The sequence below is a fragment of the Acomys minous genome (genome assembly GCF_964271855.1).
Source record: "Acomys minous genome assembly, chromosome: 7".
Taxonomy (NCBI): domain Eukaryota; kingdom Metazoa; phylum Chordata; class Mammalia; order Rodentia; family Muridae; genus Acomys; species Acomys minous.
In genome coordinates this window covers 74,004,865-74,028,915 of record NC_140488.1, presented here as the reverse complement: position 1 = coordinate 74,028,915, position 24,051 = coordinate 74,004,865, and the positions used below count along the sequence as shown (strand labels likewise).

The window sequence follows — 24,051 nt, the reverse complement described above, 5'->3', positions numbered from 1 at the left end:
TTTGCCAAACAGTTTTCTGTGGTCTTGATACATCGCAGAATGTTTGTCCATGCGGGCACTGGGGGGGCATCTGTAGTGTTTCTTGGGTTTGGCTTTTACGAATAACACTGCTATGGCTTTTGCCTAGCAGCTTTTTAGTGGACTTAGGGTTTAATTTCTCTGGGACAGATGCCTAAGACTGCAGTTGCTGGATCATACTTGCATGTTTAGTTTGTTAAAGAATCTGCCAAACTGCTTTCCAGAATACTCTACCATTTTATATTCCCACCAGCAATGTACGAGGGATCCAATTTCTACACACTTTCATCAACATTTGGTGTTGTCACATTTTAGTACAATTTTAGACATTCAGATAGGTGTGTGGTAATGTCTCCCCGTGGTTTTAATTTGCATTTTCCTGGTGGTTGCTGATGTTGAACATCTTCTCAAGGGCTGATGTGACAACCGTGACTCCTCTTCGGTAAATGTCTATTTATGTCTTTAGCTCATTTTCTGGTTGAGCTGTTTGAATTTTAACTGCTGAGTTTTCAGAATTCTTTGTACATTATGGATTCAAGTGCTTTGTTAGATAAATGTTTTGCAAATATTTCTCCTAGTGTCTAACTTTTTAAAAAGTCTCTCAGTCAGGTGGTGGTGCTCGCGCCTTTAATCCCAGCACTTAGGAGGAAGTAGAGGCAGGCAGATCTCTGGGAGTTTGAGGCCAGCCTGGTCTATGAAGCGAATCCAGGACAGCTAGGGCTGTAAAACAGAGAAACCCTGTCTCAAAAAACAAACAAACAAACAAACAAACAAAAAAGTCTCTTAATAGGGTCTTCCACAAGGCAAAAGTTTTAACTTTGATGAAGTACCATTATTCACTTCCCCTTTTGTGAATCAGTGTCTTAGAATGTAGCCCAAGCAGGTCTTGAATTCAAGATCTTTCTGTCTCAGCGTCTCACTAGCAGGAATTACAGACCTGTTCTTTTATGCCTTGCTATGAACAGGTTTTGATCACCAGCTATGTGGTTTAGCTTATATGCCCAGCTGTAGTTTCAAGTTGAATTTCTCTTCTTTTCCTAATTTTCAGATTTTATTTTCGAGGAGATTGGGTTTCTCTGTGTAGCCATGGCTCTCCTGGACTTACTCTGTAGACCAGGCTGGCCTCAAACTCACAGAGATCCTCCTGCCTCTGCCTCCTGAGTCCTGGGATTGAACACATTCACCACCAGGCCAGGCAATTTTTCAGATTTTTAAAATTTTTATCATGGGTGTCAGAGTTCTCAGTTACTTTTCTGCATTAATTGACATGCTCATGTGATTTTTCTTCTTTAATATCTTAACATGTTGATTATATCAATTGTGTAGAATTAGTGTGTAAAAAGTCTGAACAGTTGAAGGAATTTACCAATAAAACCATTGAACCTGGATATTTGTTTTGAGCTTTAACTTTTTTTAAACTCACTTCTCTTCCTCTCTTTCTTTCTTTCTTTCTTTATTTATTTATTTATTTATTTATTTCAAGCTCGGGGACAATTTTATTATAGCATAAAATTCAGGCAAGCTGCAGCCCTCAGCAGCTTCCCAGGGCGCAGAATGGAGAGGGGGAGCTACTTTAGTGAAATGGACATAGAGATCAGGCATATGGCAGCAGACAGCCACATGGTGGCACAGGGGCCTTACAGAAAGACTGAAGAAACCTGGTATGTTAGGGAAAGCATGTTAGAACAAAGGTAGAAAGAAAAAGGGAAGTTGTGCTTTTCTGAGTAATTCAGAAAAGTGGAGTGGCTTACAAAGTCGTGTGGCTATGCTCTATAAGAGACTGCAGTAGGGAATTCTGGTAAAGACAAATGCAGTATCTCATTAAAGGGACAATTCTTCCCTCTATTTCTTTAGCATGGCTTACAGTGATCCTGCCTTCCTAGTAGTCTTGCCTTCCTGGGGGATGGTCCCTTGGCCAGGTGATTGACCCTGCCAACTGGAATGTTAGCTTTCCATCCAGGCTAAAGATCTCATTCTCTTGATCAGAAAGGATTTCTCTTAATGGGGTCTTTATTGCTACTCCCTAGGAAGAGGCAATCCTAAAGTCGTTAGGACATAGGCTGAAAACAGGATAAAACCCATTCATACCATGAAAACTTAGTTTTAGTTCCAAAACTGTCCACCAGAAGGGGCTAGTGTCTACACTGGAAAAACTCAAGTGTTCTTAATAGCTGTAGAAGTTTCCAAATCTTTTTCTTTTATGTTTTTTTTTCCCAAGACAGGGTTTCTCTGTGTAGCCTTGGCTGTCCTCAATCCAGCTGGCCTCGAACTCACTGAGATCCACCTGCCTCTGCCTCCCTGAGTGCTGGGATTACAGGCGCTCACCACCATGCCCGGTTTCAAATGTATTCCTTATAAGGCAGACTTTGGAAGTCTCTCTCTCTCTCTCTCTCTCTCTCTCTCTCTCTCTCTCTCTCTCTCTCTCTCTCTCTCTCTGTGTGTGTGTGTGTGTGTGTGTGTGTGTGTGTGTGTAAGGTTTGTTCATTTATTCAAGTTATCAGTATGCAGTTTCTCACAGCACTCTAAATGTCTACTGTTGTGTCCAACCCACAATCCATTAAGTACTATGGATTTAATACTTTGTATACTAAATTATCTTTCATTGTATTTTCACTAAAGTGTTTTTAGCAGTCCTTGTGCATGCTCCCTGATTTTAGAATGCGTTTGTTAAATTCACTGAATAATTCCTGTGGCGATTTAGCTAGAATAGCAGCGGGCTTATAGACTACTTTAAGGAGACCAGACATTTTCCTTCTTTCATGAAACATTTTTTTCTCCTTTACAAAGACCACTGGTGCCTTCATGAAAGGTAGCCAGAGCTAAAGCACACAGAGAGCCCACTTCCCTGCCCTACACCCAGGCTCCTCCCAGGCTCCAGAAGTTAAATATTAAATATTTAACAGGCTGTGGGCGCTCGGTCTGTTTAGTAGTACTCTCAAGTAGAGACAATACCTCGTTTTCTTGATCAGACAATCATAGTCAAGTGCATAGCCAAGCACTGTCAGGCGACGGTGGGTCGCGCTTTTCGAGGTAAAACTGACACAAAATCATGATAGGTGAGGTGCATGGGCATAGCAGAGGATGCAGACAACATGAGAGGGGCAGCAGCTTTCCTCTGTGACTCTAGAGCTACACTGTCTGCCCAGCACTATGTCTGGTTGGTGTGGCTGGCTGCTAGAAGCAGATACTCACATGGAAGCCAAATGCACTTTGATGCTTGGGCTCCAGGTGGAGCTGTCTGATGACTCAACAGGCTCCCTCGGGTGCAAACCTTCGGTCTACAAAGGTGGTCGGCATCATGATGAAGCCATTGTTGTTAGCCACAGCCCTCCACAGCTTCCCCCAAAGAGGACAGTAGGGACTGGGTTGGGGTTTCTTTGGCTTCCGCAAATGCTGTCTGGGTAAACAGCTCTGCCCTCCCACCCACCTCTGTTCCATTCAGCCCACAGGATGGGCACTGCCCTCACACATCTGGATTCTCTTCTGCAAGTGTATGGTCTCCAAAGCAGAGGTGGGGCCTTAGGTGCAGGCTGTGCTCTGTGTGCCTTACCATCTAACAAACCCAGCAACCATTACTAATATAGAAAACAAAACCAGCAGTAGCAAACACCAGAGGCAGGTGTGAAGGTGATGCGGACTTGACTCAACTACAGACCCAACCAAGGTTCCAGGGTCACTTTAGTTACCTTTCTTTCCCATCTATTCCAATTCCTGACGCACATTCCTAATTCACAGCTCCTACCACTGTCCCCTGCTCCTTTTTGTTTTGTTTTCGAGACAGGGTTTCTCTGTGTAGCCCCGGCTGTCCTGGGACTCACTATGTAGACCAAGCTGGCCTAGAATTCACAGGGATCTCCCTGCCTCTGCCTCCCAAGAGCTAGGATTAAAGGCGGGTGCCCCTATGCTCAGGTCTGTGCCCTGCTCCTTAACTCAAAACATTGACACACTCAAGCCCCACACCTACCTGCCTTTCTCATTCGGTGCTTTCTTACAGCCTTTCTTTTATTTCTAAAATAGTAAATGTTATAATGCTCAAATTTCTAAGTCCTTTATGACATCATGGGCGGTCTGACCCTCCCTGAGTGTTTCTCCTGTGTGTGAGGGGGGGCGGGGCGGGGGGGGGTACAATTTGATGCTGTGGAAAGCCCATCTCACCGTCAACGTTGGAGTCACACATAAATGAGTCATATAGCCCCCTCCCCTACTCTTTAGCGGTTTGATCCCTACCTTCACCCCATCTTTCTCTGGCCCTCACTAAGTCCCTGGCCCCAATAGGAGTTGTAATGAATCGACGCGGGGGAGTCAGGGGTGCTCATGCGACATTGGAGATGACAAGTGCTTTCTTCCCTAGGAGCTTGAACAGTGCTGGGTTTCACACAGGATAGGGGCACAGGAGGGCAAAGCAGGTGATGTCGTCAGGGCTCAGTATCCCCAGGCTGGTTTGCGTGAGCAGAGCAGCTCTGCACGTCAACTGGCGCGTGCGGAGGCGGCGGGAGCGGCGGACGGTGAGTCATGGTCCCCGCGCACCTCCGGAACTGGAGGCTGTTAAACAGCCCCCGCCAAGCTCTAAGGGGAGGGCGAGTGGGCGGCAGCAAGGCCCGGAACGGGACGGCAGAGGGCGCTGCGGTGCAGCTGCTGGCAAGCCCTCTGCCTAGGAGGGGTGCCAATGCCGGCCCAGAGGCGGAGCGAATGGAACTGAATGTCAGGGCAGCCTTGATTTTTTTTTTTTTTTAAGAGAAAGGAAATGTATTTCAGAATGAGTCATCCCTGCACAGAGTGATGGGGCTGTGGGGCCCCGCAGGAGAATGTCCTTATTGCCTGGCCCAAGTTGTCTAAAGTTTGTAGCATTCTCTCCTCAGAGAGGGTCCCTCATAGAGTGGGCTACCTCTTTTCAAAATGGATTTGCACAGGGGATCCAGCCTTCTTTCCCTCAGATGAATGCTACTTGAGGAAAATGGCGTAAGATCTGAGATGAAGCCCGGACGCGGTGGCACACACCTATAATCCTAGCACTCAGGAGGCAAAGGCAGGCGGATGTCTGTGAGTTCACGGCCAGCCTGATCTACAAAGCGAGTCCAGGCCAAGGCTACACAGAGAAACCCTGACTCGAAAAACTTTATATATATATATATATATATATATATATATATATATATATATATATATATATATATATATAGAGAGAGAGAGAGAGAGAGAGAGAGAGAGAGAGAAGGGGGGGGAGCCAAACGTGAGAACAACGACCCTGCGCAGAAAACAGCTTATGCATAACACAGGGCTGCGCATTCAAGTGTTCCATCATGTTGCTTTGGCCCCTCGTACTATCTGGGGCAATACACCAGCTACTGACATGTGATAGCATTCATTTGTCAAATGAATACTAGAGAAATGCCTTGAATGTTCTGTGGGCTCAGAAGAAGGCATAGAGCCCAGAAGATTACAGACTGAAGACATTAGCCAGGCAGATCTGGGCTATATGGAGAGCAATACAGACCAAGAAGAGCCTTGGCAAAGTACAACGCTCTCCACCCTCACCCCCTCATTCAAGGAGGAAAGCATAGACGTGGATCTGCAATCTCTCACATTCTTTTGGTTTGATTTGGTTTTTTGTTTTTTCGAGACAGGGTCTCTCTGTGTAGCCTTGGCTGTCCTGGACTCATTTTGTAGACCAGGCTGGCCTCGAACTCCCAGCGATCCACCTGCCTCTGCCTCCCAAATGCTGGAATTAAAGGCGTGCGCCACCACACCTGCCTCTCACACTCTTTTAGCTCAAAGACTGCTTCCAGAAATGAACCCAGCTTGTAGGTTAGGGCCTGACCAGAGCTTTTCAGCCTTTCAGCCATGGAGGCTAGGGGTTTGACCTCTGATTTAGCTCATCTTCAGATTACAAGCTTAGCTGTTTCCCATGTTCCTCCGTCCCCTCACTCTGTCTTCCCTCAAACTCCCACAGAATAAATTATCTATGGCATGAAAGTCAGCACTTGTTTGTGTTTTGCCACGAGTTTTCATTGTATTAATTTGTGTTTCAAAATAAAGTCTTTGTTATTTACAGATTTTTAAACTAACACAGTTTCATTGTGGAAAAACAAGTCAGCACTTTTGTACTAAGAATAAAATCAAATCCAACCATAATTTCACCATCCAGTGTAGTTCTTGGATTTTGGAATGCCTTCATTAAGATGTGCACACACTGGCGCTCATCCGGATAAAACTGGCACAGATTGAGTCTTATGTTAGTAACAAAGTATGAGCTAAGGACAGTGCGCTCTTACCCTCTATCAGCTGTGACGCTGGTGGCAGGAGATTTTGGCTGAGGCTCCCAAACTCCTGATCTTTAACCAGCTGAGGTTCCTCATGCTGTCCTTGGGAAAGAGGACTTTCTCTGAGCCAGCTCTACTTCCACAGCCCTGTACGGATGCCTCTCTTAGCCTTCGGTTGGGTTAGCAGTTCCATTGATTTCAGAGGGCCACAGAGACAATGCTGAACTCCTTGCTGGGATGGAGCACTGCGGAAGGCTGCTTAGGTTCTATTGCCCCATTTGTCCAAGGGGGAATCCCTAAAACAAGCCCACAACCCTGCCTGGCTCTGCTTTTCCTAGCTTCTTTTAAACCTCCAATGTAAGAACAAGGACTGTTTTCTGTCTTTAGTCTTTATGCCTCACTGTGTGTCCAGTGACATAAATAAATAGCAAAGTCTTCGAAGGTGGTTTCTATGTTAGAGATTGGGAGACACAGTCAGAGATGGTGTACTCCGGGGGCAGAGGCAGGAGGCTTGCCACAAGTTCCAGGCCAATTAAGGCTACATAGCTAGACCTCATCTCAACAAACAAACAAACAAACAAACAAAAAACAAACAAATGGGATTATGAAATAAAGTGTAGACTCTGTTGTTTTTATCATTTATTTTTTGAGATGGGGTCTTCCTGTATAGCCCAGCTGGCCTTGAACTTGCAACACCCCCTTCACCCCCCACCCCCGACCTCAGCCTCCAGAGTTCAAGGACTGCAGCCATACACCACCACACCTGGCCATATTGTGTTTTATAAGGTGTGAAGCAGAATATAAAAACTTTCATTTTCTTTTTTATGGGCTTTTTAAGAGGGTGGGTCATTTGTCTGTCTGTCTGTCTGTTCACATGGTTGCTCACAGGCACCTATACTGCCATCTGATACCCTCTTCTGTTTTACAGGCATTTTGAAAGTAGAGCATTTATATGTATTCCTTAAAATCATTTTATGGATTTTGGGGGGTTGTTTGTTGATTTATATTCTTGGCTGGCCTAGAACTCACTGCAAGCCTCCTGCCTCAGTCTCCTAAGTGCTAGGACTCCGGTCATGAGTCACTATGCCTAGTTAATTTGAGACAGTGTCTGCCTAAGTTGCCCAGGCTAGTATCAAACTCCTGGGATCCAAGGGTCCTTCTGCCTGAGCCTCCTGAATACATGTGACTTCGGGTGCAGGGCCACAAAGTCATAGCTGCACTTTCCATTTCCTACTACAGTTTCAAGTTGTGGAGGGGAAACATCTTGTCCACAGAGCCCACTGTGAACAGCAAACCTCTGTATTAAATGTGTCCAACCTACAGCCTATAAACTATATGCAGCCAAGGGCAGCCACAAGTGTGGCCCAACACAAAATCAAAAGGCTACTTAAAACATTCTGAGGGCTTTTGTGTGATCTTTCACGTGGGTCTTAAGCTTGGACTTTGTAAATGACAACATCATAGTCCAGTGCCAAAAGGTTGGACATGCCTGTTAGATTCCTTTTGCCCTTGTCTTCCATGAAGGGGAAGGGACAGGGGAGACCTGAGCACTCCATAAACGTTAGAACACACACACACACACACACACACACACACACACACACACACACACACACACACACACACACCATGGAGGTCTATGCTATGTCCTGGGTGTTTGGTGAGTGCTTCTTAAGTGCCCATGGAAAACTGAGGAGTAAGCAGACTTAAAGCAACACTCCTTCGTGTCCTATGATTTGCTTATTCCAGTGGCAATATTGTCAACTTCCTGGTCACCAAATGGATCATTTGACGGTGGTCCTGGCTCTGCCTTTCCTTTTTCAGGGTTGCTGCTCCTACACACATCTCACCTATCACCTGCCTTCTGTCCTTTTCTTATTGAATTTAAAATCACTGGCTGAATGGGTGTCAAGGGAAAGTCAGTGGGCAGAGAAGAAGGAGAGCTTTTCCTTGGGCTTAGCTGGTGCCTTAAAACCTCCCTTACTATACCTTTAGATTGGTCTTGTGAGGCTGGTATCATTATTCCCTAGGTAACTGAAACTCGGAGAAGTTACCTACACGGGTCTCCTAGCAAGCGAGTGATGAGTGGAGATTCGGATTCAAGCATAGCTCATTCCAAAGCCCCACCTTTCAGTGTAGCACCCCTTCAGCTTGCTCGTGTTGAATACAAAGGGCTGGGTGAGTAGTCTAAAGACAGGCAAGGGGTCAGAGGTAGATTTAAGGCTGGAATATCCTTGCAGACTAAAATTTCGACTAAATTTTCCTTAGGCAATTCCTGTTCAGACGCTTTGGGAACACCCTCTTCCCTGTAGACAAGAGTGGATGCTTCTGAGTCTGACGGTCAATGTCCTTCGTGGCCCCTCGATTCAACTCAGCTCTTCTTCTCCCCAGGCTAACTTTTCTCCTCCCAGAATCCTTTTACTCCCTCCCTCCCTCCCACCATGCTTTAGAATTTCCTTGCCACAGTGCCCTAGCTTTCCGAGTTTCTGGGGGACAGGGTGGGAAAGGCTCAGGCTGGCCTTGAACTTGAGATGTCTTTGATGGCTGACACTGATTACCAGCTTGGCAAGATCTAGACTCCGACGCTCGTTCCATAGCAGAGCGCATCTCCAGTTGCTAGAAACATCTGAGTCATGTCCTTCCCTGAGCTGCTTTTTATTATCCGACTCTTGATCCTAAGTGCTGCCTCAGACCTACTCCAATGCCATGGTCTGCTCTGTGACACCTTCTGCTATCCAGCCTGAAGACAATATCCAGGCCCCTACCTGGCCTGAAAGTGAAGTCCAATATGGCTGCCCGGTTCACTGTTCACACAGGCCTATGACTGCATTTCATATCTTGTCTTCATAAGCAAGATCTGGGCTTCAGGAAGGGGACAGGACTATCTTAGTCCTCTCTGTATTCTTCACTAGACAAACAGTCCATCCTCTGCCCTCTCATGGCTTGTCTTTGTTCTATTTTTTTTCAAAGATTTGTTTAGTCAATTAGCTTTTCTGTAAGCAGGTCTCGTGTAGCCTAGGTAACTATGCTGCCAAGGATGACCTTGAACTCTTGATTCTGCTGCTTGACCTCCCAAAGCTCTGTGATTACAGGTGCACACCACCACACCCAGCCTTCATTTGTTGTTGTTATTATTATTATTATTATTATTATTATTATTATTATTATTATTATTATTTTGCAAATCCAAATGTCCTCTTCCTGCCAGGCATGCTACTGAGGGAAGGCAAAGGGCTCTAGAAGATTCAGATCAACAGGGCAGTTCAATAACGTGAGACTGGCAAATTGATTTTGGGCCCAGGCCAGTAGAAATAGTTGTGAAAATGGTTGGCAATTAGGCGGGGCCCACCCATTCCTAGAGCAGATAAGGAGGAGGTCATGTGGTGCTGAGGGTAGCTTGAGGAGTCCTGGGGAGAAGTGAGGGAAGGCAAAGGAGGCATTGTCTGCATTTTGCCAAGTGAGCACATAAGAGGGGAAGTGGTGATTATGTTGCTGTTGAAAACAGCATTTCCACTTGTTACCTGAAACAATAGGAGCTGGGAGTGTAGCTCTGAGAGGTGGTGATGTCATGGGAATAGCACGGAACGAAGCTTCTTGCAGACCATGACTGTTTGACCCTGGGGGGTTTGGTCCAGGCTCTACCTCTATCTTGCTCACTGTCAAGCCTCGATAAGCTATTTCCCTGGCCTTGGACATGGTTTCTTCCTCTCCGACACAGAAGGAGCAGGGAGTAGGGCGATGTGTGAGCAGGTTGAACTGTCAGCTTCTTCCAAGCCCTGGGTGTTTGGAGCATGTGACAGAGACAGAAGCCCAGATCAGGGAGGTTTTCCTGGAAGGCAAGCTACAGACAAGGTAGCTGGAGAGGTGGCAGTGCCTGGAGGCCAGAGCCTGACCCAGGGTGGCACTTGTGGTTTGGTGACTATGAAGTTGACGTGTGCTGACAAGAACTGATTGAAAAAGATCTAATAGGAACTGACAGGAGAAGGGGAGGGGGAGGCAAGGAGGATGGAGATTTCATTTGCCCTCTGAGGGCCTGAGCAAGAACAATCTTGAGTCCCAGGTTGAGCTCTGCCTGCACACTACTAAGTATATTCAAGCAATTCTTTGTCTCCTCTGGGGTCTCTGTTGCCATGTGTGCACTGGGCTGAACAGCTTCTTCAACCCAAGTTGAAGACCACTGCAGCAAGCTGCAGACCTTCAGGTTCCAAATGACCTGTTAGCTTGCAGGAAATTTCTGGAATCTTTCTGGTTTGTCCTGGGCTTTTGTTGTTGTTGCTGTTGCTGCTGCTGCTGCTTTGTCTGTCTCATTTTGGTTTTGAGACAGGATTCTCTATGCTGTGAAGGTACCTCAAGTTCTAAATCTTAAGTGGGAAGCCTAGGACCACGGTAAAGGTTGCAACGAGAGTGGCTAGAGGTGGACAGTGAGGGGAGGCCACAAGAGACACTAGCAGAAACAGCCTTGGGGACTTTCTGAGGTTACACCTAAGGGTGGGGTTGTCCCTGAAACGGTGCTTGCTTCCAAACCAAGCAAGACTTGGCCTTTGCGGTGTTGTAAAAGAGACCTTTAAAGATCCCAGGTCCCCAAACAATACAGGTAGTTTGGCAGCATGCCTGCAAACCCAGGGCCTTGCGTATGCCAGGCAAGCAGTGATGAGCCACAGCATGAGCCCTGTATTGGAAAAGGTCTTTTTACACACAGGAACCTCGCTGGAGGTAGGGCTTTGGGTTTGGATAAATGAACTCCAAGCCCTGATCCATAAAAGCCCTTTTGCAGGTAACAGTAGGAAGACCTGATGAAGGTCTCCAATGACCCGAATGTGGGACTAAGTGCATCATTTGTGTTCATCAACTCATTTCATCCGTGCAGCAGTCCGCACTCTGCAGACGAGGAGACAGGCACAGAGGGGCTAAGGAAGGTGTCCAGATCACACAGCTGCGGCCTGCAGGAGCAGTAAAGTACAGTGCTATTAGCAGCACCTGTAACTGTCACCAGTAGAATTACAGCTATTTTCAGATCCCATTATGGCTGTGGCAGGTATCTCAAAAATCATTTCAACTCATCACTGTGCACTTGGAAATTATGGTAGTCATTAGATCCATTGCTGGATCTTGTTATATTGAATATATTAATCAAGAAGCACACATGACTACATTGTAAATTGCGCTTCAGGAGCCGGTCATCAGTTTCCTTTCTGATCCTAGGTAATTTACTTACTGCACTGGAAAGCATTTTTTCCTGAGAAAGGGTCGATAAGCAGTACCAGATTGCCAAGGCTATGTATGGCATGACCAGGCAGGCTCTTGCTGCTGGATATCCAGGTGCTGGAGGCTGGTAGGTACCACACTGAACACTCCCCCAGGTCCCTCTCCTGCACTCTCACTTTCCCCCAAACCAACAATGACAACCACCAGGGTATCTGGGCTGCCTGGAGTCACTAGAAACCAGTGGCCAGGCTGGGATAGACATGTAGGTCTGTCTAAGAGTTCAGCCTGTAGCCCAACATGGCTTTGTCGTCTCTGGAAGTTGAGTGTCTGCCCTCCGGTACAGTCCCCTCAGACACAAATGACCTACTTAAGAAAGGGGACGCCTGATGGGCAATAGATCACACTGCCTTTGTAGCTGTCCAGTGAGTCTCCATAGCTGGTGTTTGGAGCAAGGTCCTTCTCGGGGAAGAGGCCAGCAGGGGTGTGTAGCCCAGTGGCTGGCAGCCTGCCGCATGCTTGAGTCCATGGCCCAACTACATTGATGCCTGTTTGTGCACACTTAGACCCATGTTAGTGGTTCCTGGGCTATTCTGTGGGCAGCTGTGAAGAGCCTGGGAGATGGCCATAGGCCTTCAGCTGTGCCTACTCAGTGATGTAGTGTGCTATTGCTGTCATGTCCTCCCAGAGACTAATGCACAGAGGGAGCCCGAGGTATCTGGAAGAACTTTGGGAGGTACCGACTCTTCCTCATAGCTGTAGCGGGACTTCCTTGCCCTGATTCCCGGAAGTGTTCAACAGCTGACACTCTTGGCTTCCTGCTCCGTGACTCTGCCTACCAGTCAGAATCACCTAAGGGCCTGTTTCATTTGTTTTGGCTCTACCGTCTTCTTTTGAGACAGCGTCCAGGCTGGCCTTGAACTCTGGATCCTCCTTCGTCAGTGTCCTGAGTTCTGGGATTACAGACATGAGCCACCACACCTGCTTGCCTAAGAAGCTTTTAAAATGGGCCTCACTTCTGAGTGATGGAATTGGCCTTGGGGTAGGGACTAAAAAGAAATATTTCTTCCAAAACTCCTTAGAAGAATTTCAAGAAGAGATAGCAGAGAGTCAGGGCCTCAAATGGAAACAGGCCTGTGTGGTGTTTTGGGGGATGGGGGGCAGCAAACAGGCTAAGGAGCAGAAGTATGGGTATAGGGGGGGTACCTACGTGTATGCTTTAGAGAGGAAGAGTGAGAGGAGGAGCCCACAAATAAGAAAGAACTGGAGGAATCCAGCAGGTTGGGACCTTGACCCCAAGTTCTGCCAGACTAGTGACTTCACTGGGTTTCTGTCCGAAGGAAAAGGGAAATATGGAGGCAAGAGACAGACGGCAATGTGTTTGTAGCTTCCTGCACGCAGAGTGGCAGGTATGAGCAATGTTAACACCTAGTGAAGAACATATAGCCCTGTCAGTTCCGCACCCCCCAAAAACTCCTGCTCCCTCATACACTCACACCCGATGCCACTCTTATGCCAACTAAGCAGAAAACCCCCTTTACACTCGTACATATTAGGTGGCCATAGCGGGACAGCATGCTGAGACAAATGCCAGGCTCCCAAGGGTGTTCGCTGCCTTTTGCTGACAGAAGACTGTGGCACCCTGGGAGCTGGACAGGGTATGGTTGTCTGTTGGTGTAACCAGAAAGGCAAAGGACTGTGCCTACAGTGACACAGGGAGTAAAGCTAGGGCCAGGACTTCTGATCCAGTGATCTTTGTTCAACCCCTTCCCCAGTTCCCTAGCATGTGTGTGCATGCCTGTGCACGCGCGCGCGCACACACACACACACACACACACACACACAGGACTTTCAGCTTTGGCGTCTAGTCTGCCTGTGCTGGGAAAAGTGACCAGTTCCTGCTACAGCCCGTGGTTCTGACTGGTCCTGTGAGGGAGCCTCAAGTCAGCCTCCAGCTCAGAGTGTGGCTCAAGAGCCAAGGCACGGAGAGCATTTTAGGTTTCCCACCTGTGTGGCCTCCACTATAGTTTCCTTTAGGGCATCTTTTGCCCAGGTGAGAGTTGCTTGGCTCACCACTCCCACAGGGAGACTATGACTTTAAGAGAGGACAGAGAATCAGAGCCATAGGGATCAGTTTCAAGCAGCTCCGAAGGCAAATCTGGATTGAGTTTAGGAAGAAGAAAGAAACGGGTTAGTTTTGGTCCTGCCTCCTTTCCCCTCTCCGGCAAGCTTGCCCCTCCTCCAGCCTCCGCCTGGAAATTCACTTCATTTGGCCTGGAGGTTAGGAGCCCGCCAGCAGCCTTGCCCCTCTCACCTGATCCCTCCCTCCCCTAGTCCCAGAGCCACAGCACCTGGAGGACTGCTGAGCTAGTGGCCGCCATGAGGTATGTGTCTGGACTTTCAACTTTCACTTTGTCAAAGGCAGCTGGGGAGAGGTGGGAAGGGTCCCAGGGCCTCAGAGACCCTTGGCAAGAGGTGGGAAGGATGATGAGTGGATTTTGGTGACTCCACCAGGGTTTCTGTGTTCAGTCATCCGTAGGCTGGTAGAAAAGCCTCATCTACTCAGGCTGGCCCGTTTCCCACCTTGAATTGCTTACCAAACCCCTAATACGTGGGAGCTCGGCAGTGTAGAGAGCTCAGCTCCCTGCAGCGGAAACTTCGGAAGACGAACTTCGTTTTTGTTGTTGCATACAAGGATTCACTCCACAATCTCATCCTCCTGTCTCCTGAGTGCTGGGATTATAGGCCTAGGCTATCCTGCCCTGCAGAGGGATTTGTTTATAGGTAGGGTACTGAAGCCCCTGGAAGGTCTGCTTAGTGCTCTAGGTTGAAGTCATGAAGTTCAGCATCTTTCCCCTAGCCCAGTACAGCCCTGAGCATAGTGAGAGCAAGGTGAGCAGGCCTTGCCTTTGGTCTTAGTGCTCTTTTGCCGGTCTCTGGTCCTGGTGTAAGTTAGTGGCTGTAAGAGTTCAGCCTTGAATCTCAAAACTCCTTGGTCGGGGTTAGACATCTTGAGATGCTTTTGCTGGGTCTTGGGGAGGGGGGAGTTCCTAACACACACACACACACACACACACACACACACACACACCACCCCTCCATGACACAACAAAGTTCTCCACAACCAAAGGACTACTCACGAGTCAGTACTCCCAACTGAACCACTTCCTTGAGCATTCTAGGTGGTTGTGATCCCAAACAGCATGTCTTCTGTCCAAGTTATGACAACTCATTCCAGCCACGGGAACCAAGTTCTGAGATGTTCTTGGCAAATACAAGCAATGTTAGCTCCATATAAGATTCTGGTGGTGTGGCCAGGGGCCTTGATTTACCCCGAGTGACCAGAGACACCAGGTTGACCCCTTCTTCGTGAGGGGACTCTGGAGGAACTTGTTGCTCTCAGCAGCTTTTGACCTTGGATTCCTCCTGAGTGCCTGAGGTACTTACTGTTCAGGGGCCAGGCCCAAGTCTCTTTCAGGAGAAACAGCTGTCAGGTAAGATGTACCCACGCCAGTGCCAACTGCATCAGCATCTATTGTGTCCTTATCAGGTCATCTTGGGACACTGGCGGCTACTGCTGCTTCTTTTCTGAAGCAGGCTGGGTGTACAGAGAAAGGCAGAATGGGGATGTGGAGGAACAGCCGGAGTAGAAGAATCAGCTGCCATATTGGGGAGCCAGATACACCAGCAATGGGGACCACTGAGCATCTAGCAGGCATCTCGCCGCTGTATAAGTATGCAAATAAGTACATAATGAATCTCCTGAAGTCTTGAGGGGGGCACGGAGTGGGCATATCAGATCTTAAGAAGTCCTGGGATCCCCTTAAATCTCTATCACCAACTCAGTTTGACTTCTCTGCTTCTTCTTCTTCTGTGCACCCCTCTTGTAGCTAAGAGTGCTGAGTCCCTTTCTGTGCACTATGCCCCTAAGTGCTCAGAAACTAAGGGCCTTGCCTGCAGTCCTGTAAGCAAGTTTAAATCAAACACCAGAAGACTTTGCATGGACCCTGGCCTACTAGGGGTTCAGCTCAAACAGTCTGACACTCATTTGCTTCATCCAAGAGCTATTTGGGTGTCTTGAACCCTTGCCTCCTTGTTGGGGTTCCTAGCACCTAGCTTGTCTAAGTTCTCCCCAGTAGCACTGCTGTCACCCCCCAGTACCCCTCTCAGGGGCATTGCCGCTCATCTAAGAGGTCATCATTTCTGAGCCTGGAAAGGAGTGGGGAATTACATGTCACTTCCCAAGGCTATGGCACTGTTGCACTTGATTATCCTTGTGTACCCTTCCATCCTGCTATGGCTGCTCCTGCCTCCTGGTGATGGCTTGTCACTAAGGAGAACCCTCTAGTTTCTTCAGGGAAGCCTGCTACCCTTGCCTGTGCTCTGCCCACTCCGTAGTGACCTTGGGATTCATCAGTCCTTCTCAGAGTAAAGCAGCACCCTGCTGCGTAGCGGGAAGATGGGGGCAGGGAATGGGAGATTTCACATTAGGAAAGAAGGTTGGATGCCTGCCTGTGTCCTAGAGATCAATACAGAACCTGAGTGATTTCATAGCAGTTCAGTCAAGATTGTTCCGTGTGTGTGTGTGTGTGTGTGTGTGTGTTACTTATTTTGTTGCCTTTTTGTGCCCAACTTTGTTGGTTTGAGGGAAGCTAAAGGTTTCATAGACTCTTTTTATTTTTTTTTAGAAATATGGAAAAAGCCATCCTTTCGATGTAAAGCTGAGTAATTCCAGTAAAAGGATCCAAGTGAATAAGGCTTCTGCCCAAGTATGGGAAAATATCCATCCATCTCTCCCCTTAATTAGAAAAATGGCCTTCCAAGTAGTGAGTCATGCTGCCCGCCAGCAAATTGCACCATCCCTAGCCAGTGTTCCAGGGACAAGAGAGGTGAGAGATGGCTGTGGCTGTGACACAAAAAACAGACAGGAGAAGGGGCTCGAATTCCGGATGCCAGCACCTCTGTGGCCTATTGTTGCCTGCCCCTGTGCCAAAAATAATCCATTCACCTAGTTGCATCATCCAGGATGTTGTCCTTATATCTGGGTTCACCTGTGCATTCTGATAAGTGGGGTGTTGCAAGGGGCACATGGACTCAGGCACAGCTCTGCATGATCTAGGCTTCTGTTTTCTTGAGGAAAGCACATACTGTGAATGGTGGAAAGTGCACCAGGTCATAAAGGTACAGCCAGTGAGCTTTCCCATATGTGGGCATATGTGTGTAACTACAGGATACAGAGAGGGTTTGAACAACCAGAAGGCTTACTTTTGCCCCTTCCATCCAGGGCCTCTCTAGTTACATGTTGCAAGTAGTAAAATTCAGTATTTGTAATTGGTGCTGTGCTGGGAAACGTGTAAGAAGCAGCTCTGGTGTGTGTATGGGGGTACCCTGCCTTGTAGTGTTTCCCAGTTCTTTGTAGTGTAGACATTCCCATCACAGCTGCTTTCAAGCTATCAACTGCTTAACATCTGGCTCAAAAAATTCTGAAAAATGGGAGCAGATGCAGAGACCCACAGTCAAACACTAGGTGAAACCAGGGGGACCTCACAAAAGAGGGGGAGGAAGGATTCTGGGAACCAAAGGGGTTAAGGACACCATGAGAACATGACCCACAGAATCAACTGCACAGAACTCACTGCAGCTCACAGAGACTGTTGCGACAATCAGGGAACCCGTATAGGTCTGAACTAGTTCCTCTGCACATGTATATGGCTGTATAGCTTGCGGATCTTGTGGGATTCCTAACAGTGGGAGTGGGGGTATCTATGATGCTTTTGCCTATGCTTGGGACCCTTTTCCTCCTTCTGGGTTGCCTTATCCAGTCTTATTGTAACTTGTTATGCCAAGTTTGGTTGATATTGTTTTTTTTTTTAATGGAAACAGAGGAGGAGTGGATCGTGGGGAGGGGGAAGGTGGGGGGGTGACCGGGAGAAGTGGAGGTAAGTGAAACTGTGGTGTGACTGTAGTGTATATAAAGAATAAAAAGTAGATAGAAAGATAGATGATAGAAGGTAAATATTTTTTTATCTTAAAAATGACTGTTTGGTTTTGATGAGTCTGAGCAAGCTGACTGTGAAGGGGGGGATGTAGTAAGACATAGTAAGGGGTCTCCCACATACTCTTAGCCCCTTTACTAGGGAAACAATTGCTCACAGGATTTAGAATCATCAAATTCATCTATCTACACAAATGACTCTAGAGTCACAGACATGAGCACGTCATTGTGGCTTTATCACTCAAGACACTATAGTATAACTTAACACTTGGAATACTGGTGTCTTAGTTACTTTTTATAGTGCTGTGATAGCAACTTAAGAAAGGAAGGGTTTGTTTTGGCTCACAGTTCAGGGGTATCATCCTTTATGGTGGTGAGGTCAAGGTGGCAGGAATTCAAAACAGCTGGTCATGTTGAGTCTTAGGAAGAAGAGAACAATGGATGTTAATTCTCAGTTCACTTTCTCCTTTTTTTAAAAATAGAGTCCAGAATCTCAGGCCAGGGAATTGTGCTGTCCACAGTGGGCAGGTCTTCCCACCTCATTTTGTCTAATCAAAATAACACCTCACACACATACCCAGATGTCCATCTTTCAGGTGATTCTAAATGGCATTAAGTTGACAGTTGAGAGCAACCTTCACAAAGGAGCAGCCAAGACATCACACGGTAGTCCCTTCTTAATAGAAAGTGTATTACACAACTCCCTATGGGTGACTGAAACTGCAGATGGTGCTGAACCTTATAGAAATGGCTTACTTGAGTTATCACCAGTTTTACATGCACTCTGAACGTGAGGATGTGTTTGACTGCAAACAGTTTCATCACATTGATCCATTTCTACAGACATCACCACAGTTGAGATACTGAGCTGTCCCTTACCACTAAGAACTGTCCCCTTCCCATTAAGATCTCCCTCCTACTGTCTCTTGGTATTTGCACCCACTTAATTTATTTGGGCTCGTGGCTTAAAGGGATACAGTCCACCATGATGGGAAGGCTTTGTGACAGGAGTTTGGTCGTATCAGGGTGGGTAAGAAGGCAAAAAGAAGGCATGAAGCAGAAGCAGGCTATAAATTTCAAGACTCGCCCTCCACTTCTTCCAGAGAGACCCTACCTTCGAAAGTGTCACCAACTTACAAATACAGGGCTACCAGCTGGGGACAAAGTGCTCAAACATGCAATCCTGTAGGGACACCTCACACTGAAATCATAACAGTCCACCCGTGCCTTTAGAGACGCATGGTCAACTCTTAAAGCAGAATGCCTTCAGTCCAACTTCAAAAGTCCCCATAATCTCACAGTTCCAACACTGTTCCAAACCCCACAGCTTCTTCTGAGGCTCAGGGCACTCAAGCTGCTGTAAACTCAAAAACCAAGTTACAAACTTGCAACATGGCACAGGATAAGTAAGCGTCTTCATTCCAGAAGGGAGGTACAGTTATTGCATCTAGCGGTAATTTGTTCCTTTCATGGCTGAGTGGCAGTCCATGACCCGAATGTAGCTGTTCATTTTAGCCATGCACCTGTGGAAGTCAGCTGGGTTGATTTTAATGTAGGGACATTATGCGATAACACTACTCTGAGCACTCATGATATGGGTTTGTGTGTGAATATGTATTCATTCTTCTGGGACAAATGCCCAAGAGTTCATTTGCTGAATTGTATGGCAATTGCATGCTTAGTTTTTCAATAGCCACACTCTATTCCAGCATTCCTGCTCCATCTCCCGCTCCCACCAACAATGGATGGCTGATTTGCTTTCTTGACATTCTCACCAACATAGTGGCCACTCTGATAGGCATGTAGTGATACACATGATGCTCTTGACTTAACATTTCCTTAGTTGGGAAGACTTCGAAAATATTTTCATCTTTTGTGTGTACATTTGTCATCCATGTGCCCTCTTCAATGGAATGTCTGTTATGCCTTTTGCCCATTTTCTAACTAAATGGTTTGTTTTGTATTTGTTTGTTTTTAGAGACAAAGTCTCACTATGTAGCTCTGGCTGGCCTGGAGCTCTTTCTGTAGACCAGACCGACCTTAAACTCAAAGAGATCCTCCGGCCTCTGCCTCCCCAGTGCTGGCATTTATTTGGCTTTGAGAGCTAGTTAGCCCTTCTTTGTTGGATATGCAGTTTACTTTCTTCTACTCTATTTCTTATTGTATTTATTTTCGTTTATGTGTATGGATATTTTGCCTGTAAGCATATCTGCATACCAAGTGTATGCCTTGTGCTCACAAAAGCCAGACGAGGGCATTAGATCCCCTGGAACTGGAGTTACAGATGCCTGTGAGCTACCGTGTGGGTGCTGGAAACTGAACCCGGGTGCTCTGGAAGAGCAGCCAGTGCTCTTAACTGCTCAGCCATCTCTCCAGCCCAGTGGTTCTCAACCTTCCTAATGCTGAGACCCTTTAATACAGTTCCTCCATAAAATTATTTTCGTTGCTACGTCATAAGTGTAATTTTGCTACTGTTATGAATCATAATGTAAATATTTTTGGAGGTTGAGGTTTGCAAAAGGGGCCGTGACCCATGAGCTGGGAACCACTGCTCTAGCCCCTCCCAGTCTGATTCGTCTTTTCATTCTCTTTATATATGCACAAGAATTAATCTTGAGGTTCTGTTCATCAGTTTTTCCTTTATGGTTCATTGTTTCCCTGGCTTGTCTAAGAACTCTTCATTTCAAAAATCTGTCTCATTCTTTTCCTAACAGTTTGATAGTCTTGTGTTTACATTTTGCTTATCATACATTTTAGTTGATTTCTTCTTCCCCGCCCCCCCCCCCTTTCTGGTGCCAGGAGTTAAGACCCAAGGCCTTGCATATGCCAGATATTCTCCGTCACAGGGCTGCATCGCTAATGCTTTTTATCTTTATTTTGTATTACTAAGTTTCCCGGGCTGGACTCTCCTGTCTTAGATTCCTGAATCGCTGGCATCACCTGGCATCTGCTACCATGTCTGATGGAGTTAATTTTTTTCTCTGAGGCATGAGGTTTAAGTCACAACTCTCTTTTGCCCATGTGTATTGATTGCCTTGGTACCATCTGTTGAATAGACTACCCTTCCATCAGATTGTCTTTGCATCTTAGTCAAACATCAGTCAGATATAGTTTGTAGGTGTATTACTGGGTTTTTCCATTCCATTGATCTTTGTATCTATATATTCTATAATATCACATGGTCCTGCTTAATAGAGCTGTATACTAGGCCTTACCAGTTTCTCCCACTGTACTTTTCTTTTTCAACATTATTTTAGCTATTCTAGGACCTAGTCCCTTTCCACCTAAATTTTAGATATGGTCTTCATCTACAAAAAAACCATTCTGAGTTTGTGATAGGAATTGCATTAAACCTAAAAACAAATTTAGGAAGAATTCATGTCTTTACTGCGTTGACTCCATGAACTTGGTGTGTCTTTTTGTTTATTCACACCTTCTTGCCTTTCTTTCCTAAGCATCAAGTGACATTCAGCAAAATGTACTTTCTGTGAAAGAGAGTCTCATGTATCCAGGCTGGCCTAGAGAGATGAGAAATGCTGTTGAAGATGACTTTGATCCTTTTTCTAAGCTACTCGCCTCTACCTCCTAAGTGGAATGACAGGTACACAGCCATCCCTGGGTCATGCCGAGCTAGGGGCCATAAGTAATAGTCATAAGCATACTATTTTCTTTGGAACAGTTATAAATGGCAGTATGTGTTTTTAAGTTGGCCCCCACATGGTTAATACTAGTATAGAAACATAGTTGTCTTTCTGTGTTAGCTAATAAAAATTCAACTTTGCTGAAATCACTTATTAGTTCTGAGTTGTTTTATGGGTTACTTGGAATCTTCTATGTCAATAATTATGTTGTCTCAAAATAGGGATCCTGTTTTTTCATTTTCAATATATACTCCCTTTATTCCATTTAATTGCATAGCTAGGATTTCTAATCCTGTGTCAGGTAAGAGCGGTGAGAGTAGGGCCAGGGGTGTAGCTCCGTGATGGAGCATTCACTTTCTAAGCATCAGGCCCTGGGATTGACTGAGAAGTCAAACTGTAAGCGAAGGTATTTGTGCCTTGTTTCCGGTCTCCAGGAACACTGACTAGGGGGAGTGAGAGAACGAAGAAAGGACACACTGACACAGACACACTGACAGTAAAGCTAGGATCAGGTGGGGGGGGGGATACTATAGCCACAAGGCAGAACTCTACCTGTTTACTATGCACAGCACAGGGGAACGGATTGGCTCTTCCGACCAGGAGCTCTCTGTAGGTGAGCAGTCTCAGGCTGTAAACATCTGGGGAAGGAGAACTGCCATTGCTAGTCTTTGCACACACTGATCAATAGTGTATAAACACTCAGACTCTGGAGGAAAGCTTTGCCATCCTTCTGAGCTCTGCCTTGCCACTTCCACCATTGAGGCTGAAGCCTTACAGCCCTTGGCATGGGCGTGTCCACGTTAACAACACACGTTCACTCAGAACTTCAGTCACTCAGGGTTTCCTCCACTCTGCACATTTTCTGATCTTCATTAAATTAAACACCATTAAATTCAATGTTAACTGTAGAAGTGTGTGTGTGTGTGTGTGTGTGTGTGTGTGTGTGTGTGTGTGTGTTGGCAGAGAGAGACAGCATTATATTTACCCAGTTTTGTTTTGCTTTGCTTTGTTTTTTGCTTGCCACATTTCCTTTATGTTTAGAGAACTTTGTCTAGCCATTATTTCAGATTTCTATGTTTCTTCAGTGATAAATTTGTTGTTTTCCTAATGTATTAATTTCCCTGTCATTTCTGAAAGATATTCTCACTAGATAGAAAACTCTGAATTGGACATAGCAGCACACCCCTGCTCCTTCTGGGGCTCTGATGATAGAAACGCCAGGTCTTTTGTTATCTTTGTGCAGGCTGATAATGTTTGCTGGTGTTTCAAGCTCTTCCCCCTGTGGTTCACATTTTATAATTTCTGTGGTTCCATCTTGAAGTTCATTTCCTCTGTCATACCGCATTCTTTCAATATTGAGCCTATCCATTGCGTTTTAAACGCTTGCTGTTATATTTTACAGTTCTGTCATTTCTGTTGTGTCTCCCCCCCACACACACACACTCACACCCACACACACACCCTCACCCCTACACACACACACACACACACACACACACCCTCACCCCTACACACACCCACACCCACACCCTCACCCCTACACACACACACACACCCACACCCACACCCTCACCCCTACACACACCCACACCCACACCCTCACCCCTACACACACCCACACCCACACCCTCACCCCTACACACACCCACACCCACACCCTCACCCCTACACACACCCACACCCTCACCCCTACACACACCCACACCCACACCCTCACCCCTACACACACCCACACCCTCACCCCTACACACACCCACACCCACACCCACACCCTCACTCCTCTCTCTGCTTCTTGAATCTCATGGTGCTGGGGACAGAACCCAGGGCTTGGCACATGCTAGAAAGCATTCCTACTGCTGAGCCACAACCCCAAGCTCCCATTAGTTTTTTGAGATTTTGTTTTGGTTGTTTTGTTTTAATCTCCTATTACTTTGGTAAGCCTTTCCCCCTTTTCCAAGAGTATTAACTGAAGCATTTTTGTGATGTCTGTATTAAAATTATTGCCTGGTAATTCTTACATCTCATATCTCAGTGTTGGCCCCAGTAGTGGCCCCCAGTGGTGGCAGAACGTGCTCAGCCTCGCCTTGGTCTCACACTGACTTCCCTTAGGGAAGGCATGAGAGGTACCAGGCTGCAGGGCATTATTCAGTGAGCCACTCACAGCCAGCTTTGTGCCAACAGGGCTTTCACTTAACCACAGCTAGTGCCACCAGGGAAGAAAGGAACAATTTGTCACTGGATAGAGGGCTGGAAAATGCTGATCAACCCTTTTACACAGAATCCAAATCATCAAAAGCTCAAGATTACCCTTTGGGTGTGTCATAGTGGTGACTGTCCATAATCCTAGGACTCTGGAGGCTAAGGCAAGGGACTGCTGGGAGTTTGAAGCCAGCTTTGACTACATGGTGAATTTTAAGCACAGGACTTTTATTCCCAGATGCAAGGCACAGGAACTTGGGGTCTAAACACAGTGCTTTCTGTATAGATTGGTATGAGAGTGACACCTCTTTCCTAGAGCTGGCAAGCTTGAATAGCCATGATCTGTGAGAGGCCCTGCCTGTGGCTGCTGCAGCAGGGCCCTAAGTAATGGGCAAAAGGATGAGCTAAGCAGGGGTGGCCACAAACAGCTTACTGCCAAGTTTCAAAATTATAAACGCTTCAAATGTATAGCAAAGTAGGGAGAAAAACGTCATATCGAAACATTTTGCCACATTTGCTAAAGAGCTTTTCTAAGAAACAGCTTATTACAGATCCAGCTGTGAGCCCCACCCCATCTCAGCTTAGATAGAAATAGTCAGTAGCCCAAATTGGTTGTTTCTAACCTCAATGTCTATGTTTCTTGTTTCATCTCTCTCACTCACACACACACACACACACACACACACCTAATATAGAATATCACCTTGTATGCTTTACAACTTTATATAAATGGCAT

General features: G+C 46.5%; 1 protein-coding gene across 4 annotated transcripts in view; it reads left to right on the top strand.

Annotated features, from left to right (window-relative positions):
* NHSL2 (NHS like 2) overlaps positions 1-24,051 on the top strand; it is a gene marked incomplete at its 5' end in the record, with an annotated part of 256,434 nt that overhangs the window by 108,945 nt on the left and 123,438 nt on the right. Inside the window, one exon of one of the 4 annotated variants that reach the window (XM_084789448.1) lies at positions 13,730-13,864. The exons of the other annotated variants lie outside the window; for them this stretch is intronic. Of the gene's footprint in view, positions 1-13,729; positions 13,865-24,051 lie in introns of those variants that run through there. 4 annotated transcript variants of the gene reach the window in all.